Genomic DNA, 5884 nt, shown 5'->3' with positions numbered 1-5884 from the left:
TTGTGTCATTTTTTGGGTAGCTAATTGTTGTAGAAGTGCATTTGCGTTAAAATTAGTTTCATTATTCATTCATTGTAAGTTGTAGACAACAATTGTAACAATCAATAATTATAGTTCACATTCATAAATGTCTAAATCAATCATACAATATAATCAGTTGTGAATTGATGTCTTGTTTTTTAATATGAACGCATATTTTCTTTGAATGCCTTTTTAGCTCTGTTTATTCTTACATTTATAGTCATTGAACGTGTTACCATAGATTTTCTGTTGTTTATTATTAACCACCTTCCATTTTAAGAGCTTTTAAAGAGGCCAAATAAATTCAAAATTTTACAAAGCCTGCCGAAGGTCTGTCTGATGGGTTGTTGATGAGCTAGTAGCTTATAATGGAATTTAAACCATTCGAGCATAGCAAAAAAAGAGAAGATGCTGTCATTATTATTGTTTCTAATGCTCCTAATTTGAGAAAAAATCAGTCCATGAATTATCGTATTAATTTTTTACAAAATGGTCAAGTGATTTGAATGATTTTAGCTTAATTTGACTGCCAAGACATGTTTGATTTACTAAATTTGCAATTGATGCATGCTTTCAATGTTCGTGATATGTACTATAATTATATATAAAAGTGATCTTTCATAATGATGAGCACAGTCAGTTCCTGCTATATTTTGAACATTATCAACATTGGTATATGGTTTTAAAGCAGGCGATCATTGAGAACATTGACGCACCGAGTGAATTTAAGTGAATTTTATCATGTGTCAAAACACCAAGTTGTTGGTCTGTCAACTGCAGGATTGTCTCACGGGTGGATCTAGGGTATCTCAAAATAGTCACGCAAATAACGTATATTTTCTTAAAAAATAATTATTCAACTTTGAATATTAAGGTCTCTAAAGTGATAAGTAATTAAGTATTTTCTTTTAGAAAGTCGGAGTAGCAATTTGGTTTTATCTGAAGTCATCATTTGAAAAACATTTTTGTTTACGGAGGCAGCGGTTAAGCGCACAAATCTCACACCATCTGGTGACTATATCCATTTAGTTGATTGGCCAAAGCGCATTTTAATTATTCTTGACTCTTCTCGTGACTCTCTTTTCGTTCGTGAATAATAAGTACTCTTTGCAGTTTGTGATGGTGTGGGGCTGTTCATTTTAGAATCAGGCTGTCAAATTAGAACCGCAGTGAGATTTCTTCTTATGCTGATGAGTCCCTGGCATAGGGCAAAACAGCCAAACAACTTAATAACTATTTCAATGTTAGCTTAAATAGCAACGATAGTCATAAAAGAATTAAGATTATTTTCCATTCTAAAATGCTGGAAATTGCCCGTACAGCGTTACCTGACTCACGTTTAAAAAATGGCACATCTGCCCCTGAATCGGCTTTAGTTAAAAGAAAAACGAGCATGATCTTTGTTAATTGTTAGATGGTATTCTCCAATGAAAATAGGCATTTTAAAATAGGCAAGTTTCTTCATCATACAATCAACATGAATTAATTGCGTAAGAGAACATGAAGATAAATACCCCTGACTTTAGAAAGACAAAGAAGAGGAAAGAAAAAGTAGTATAACATTGCACATAAACACAAACAGTGTGTTCGTCATCTGACTCCATGTAAAGGCACAAATTTCATATAAGGCACGAATTTTTCATAAAATCATATTATATAATCATCACCTGTTTTTTTGAATTTTAGACTATATATACGTTTTTTTAATTGCTTTTTTCCCCCCTCATAAAAACAATCTGTAAAAAGCATGAAGAAAGATTTAAAAATACAGCAATAACAGCAAAAACGTGTTATTTGTAGTCACATCTAAGGATAATAATTTTGAAACATTTTCTTAAGTTGCACCCGATGATGTGAAAGCCGTTCATAACCTAAGTTATTCAAAAAGGTTAGTCAACTAAAGTTGACGTTTTTTCGACAAAGGATGCATAGAATTTAAAGATGGTTAGTAATTTTGTCAAAATACATTTCGGCTTGTTAGCAGAAAATCAGCACGGAAAATAAGCACAAATAAAACACTAACTATGAGTTTTTTCTTGTCGGAGGACAATAAAAAATAATGTAATATACGTTAACACCTAGTAGCAAATTCACTGCTTAAAACCCAGGAGAACACCTTCTATCCACATTTACCTCCTGGGGCAAATCACAAGATACGAGATAGAAGTTATAACCAAGGCAACTTCGATGAAAATCAGCAACTGTAAGAAAAAATAATAATGAAAATGACAATAGTATCTACATAGGGTAACAAAAGCTCAGTGATTGGGGAGTACCCTAAGGATAGTGTAGTAAAGGAAACAGCAAACCGAAGGTATGAATCTTATTTCTCCATCCCCCAGTTGACACGAATTCATAATATGCCTATATTTAAATGCTTATAATACAACATCATTCTGATTTCTGCGTGCCGTATCGAGTTCCTGTTTCGATGAACTGGACAAAAAAAAGATGAGAATGCAAAGAATATTTAATACAGATCTCCCGTTAACTGTACACATGTTATGAAAGTTGTAAAATTGTGTTGGTTTAACTGGGCGTAGCAAGCCCGCAAGTTTTTTATCTGTTATGAAGATTTCAAACAATATCATCATTCATTTACATATAACTGGATTGTTTTCAGACCAAATTTGCAGGTCGGTTACGCTTATAGAGTTGGAACTCAGTACTTCTTCAATTTAAGCAAAGAATAATTAATATGTAAAGAAGGGCGAAACACTCCACTAATTTTTTGCTGCCACGCACGTTTTGCGTGGTTAATCACGTGACACAGCAAGGTGATTCAAGCTCTAATGTAACGTTACTGTGGTAAAACATTGCGCTAGTTTCATGTAAGTAAAACCTACCTAGTGAGTCTGCACCTGACCATGGAAGAAGATACCTCGCATATACTTGATGTTTTAAATGACCTATAACGTCAAATTACCGCCAATATTCATGCTTGCAATTTCTAAATATGTTTTTATTGTTGATGCAAAAAGCAACTTCGAGCACTTCAAGTTCATATGTAATACATTACCAAACTTGACGTATTTGACTTTTTAGCACAGAATAGATATCTTAACAGAAGGTCTACTCGTGTCGAAGCCTTTGATGTTCGCTTCCCCAAATTCTAAGCAGACACATCTTCCAGCAAGATACTTTAGTAAGATCGCAATAGAAAATATAGATGTTTTAACAAATACATCGTGTTCCACTACATAAGCTTGATACATTATACCCTTCCCAAAATGATGGCTCTTAGTAAAAATTTTGGTAAAATTTTGCTTTAAATGGAAATTATTAACAAAAAAACATTCTCGTGCAATACTATTCCATATCTATTTCGTGAAAGCATCTTGATGGGAAGTCACGCATGCGTAGTGTAAGAGTACGCCACGATTTTAACAGAAATAGCCTTCTGTTAGATGTCTATTCTGTGCTTTTAGTATATATAATATATTTTTATCAGTTTTGTGAAAAAGTACACGCAGTATACTGCTGGCTAAATTCACGATATTCCATAATCCTCAATAATTTTGGTTATAGCATTTCATTTACCAAAAATATATGAACTGAGCAACGCATGAATGTGAGCATGCTTTGTGTCGTATATTAATAAAACTGACGAAATTTTTCGAAATCATGCGTGACCAAATGTTTTCTTAATTGATAATCTACTTACTTTAGTAATTTAGGAGCTATTTGCATGGAAATTTTGAGTGAATGAGTATATTAACTATTGATTTTATGAAGTGTTTGCATATAAATTACAACATGTATAGTCTTTATTTCGATGTTTTAGGTTATGCAAAATAAAGCATCGTGAAATTAGCAAATTATTACAGGCAACTCAACAACTAATTGTCGAAACCGATGTACGCATTTGCGTTAAAAACGACAAAAATAAGTAGCAAAGCATAAATACATATTTATTCATTCTGCCCTCTTATAAAGTCTAACACCACAAAACAGTATAAGAAAATGTACTTTTCCTATTTTTTCACAAAGTGTGCCACAAAGTCTGACAAATTACAGCAAGGTTTTTTTGTATAGTGGAATGTGTAACAACAATATTCACGTAAAGTGTGCTGAGATGTGGTTTTTAATGGTAATATTAAGGAAAAATTTCGAACAAATTCAGTCATTGAATTTTTGTTTTAATTCTTCTCTTACAAGTAGGACGAGTAGTGCAAGTCAAGTTAAACATATATTAAAAAAGAGATATTTATGCCCAACAAACTCACTAGAGGAAATCCTTATGAAATATCTACTGTGTCATGTATAAAAAAATGAGTTACGATTATTATGTGTGCTGATATCTTGAAATAACTGCTAAAAACAAAGCTACGTATGTCAAATAGCGTTAAACCTAATTTACTGGTTAATTTGTAAGCTTTCGAGCCCTACAATACAGTTTCTGTAACTCTTCAAACACGCATTAACAAACGTTACAGGCTGGCGATTAAATGAAACAATCATTGAGAAAACTGATGCAAAAAGTGAAATTGAATGTATTTTATCTTGTGTGAAAGCACCTCACTGTCGGTCAGTCAACTACAGGATTGGGTTTGGCCAAAGATGCAGAAAGGACGTCAATAAAGATCGTTGTGAAATGTTGCATGGTATCCACGACGAAAATTATTGTTCCTTTTTAGAGAAAAATGAAAGCTACAATTATATTTTCTTGACCTCGCCAAGAAAGGTATGTTTATGAAAAAGTTTCTTTGAAAGATAACTTGCTAAATGAGAACATTTGAATAAAATGAGAGCAAATGAATTAAATACTCACAAAGTAAACATGCGTATAATACACAAATATACCAAGATAGTTCGGGAAATTCATTGCACAAAAACCCACGCAATATCTTCTCAACTTCCATCTCAATAGAGTGTTTGCATGTGACGTCAAAGCAGCTATATTGGGGGAGTACATGAAACTGCCGAAGGTCAAAAAAGCATGAGATTAACATAAATTCATATCACCATATGCGATTACCCGTCAATATTGCGACTGAGGAAAACACTCAATACAGTATACAGTATACAATATACTCAACATGTATGGGGATTAAATCGTTGTTCGAATATAATCTTGAAAATACAAAATAATTTTGAAAATTACAGTAGACTATTTTCACCGACACGTTTGAGGTATTAGCAACACATCTTATATTGGACAAAAGAAAACACGAAGCTAGAGTGCATTTATATCTTAACTAAAACTTCCAAACAATTAAAGTTACAATTGTTCTTTACTTAAATTGGCTTACTTTGTACGTTTGTGGTAAGAACCTAGAGTGTACGTGTCGCGACTTCGTTGTCAAATTATGGAATCTTCGTCAGCAACTATCAATGTCCTTCTCAATCCATCATATATCATGGTTTTCTTACTTTTTAGTATTATAGCAAATCATGTGATCCAAGAAAAGGTAGGTTTGATTGAGTTTCTAATTGGTCCAGACTCCATTAAGATCTTTATAGCTATGTGTGGTAAACACATAATGTGTGAACTAAGATCTTTGTAGATGTTTAAGCTTTCCCACAATTGATTGCATTATTTAATGAGGTTGTTCATATATTAACTGTTTTCAATTGCTCAGAATGGGTGGTTGCTCAAGCATAAACATAAAAGATAAATGCCTCAAGATTGTAATACAGCTAATATCAAGTTATGAAGCAAAAAAAGGTCAAAAAATCAAGTAACATCTATAGAATGCAAGCTGCCATCATGTCGCAATATGTAGAATTAATAGCAAAGACATCCAAAATTTCATAGTCACAAATTTTCACCCAATTCTTCAAACAATAATTTTTAAAATTTCCATAATTGTTTTTAAAGTTTTTTATAATGACCAAAATTATTTTATGGTTTGCATGATCA

The sequence above is a fragment of the Xenia sp. Carnegie-2017 genome, unplaced genomic scaffold (assembly GCF_021976095.1).
Source record: "Xenia sp. Carnegie-2017 unplaced genomic scaffold, XeniaSp_v1 HiC_scaffold_13, whole genome shotgun sequence".
NCBI lineage: Eukaryota > Metazoa > Cnidaria > Anthozoa > Malacalcyonacea > Xeniidae > Xenia > Xenia sp. Carnegie-2017.
Note: the sequence above shows the minus strand (reverse complement) of the source record.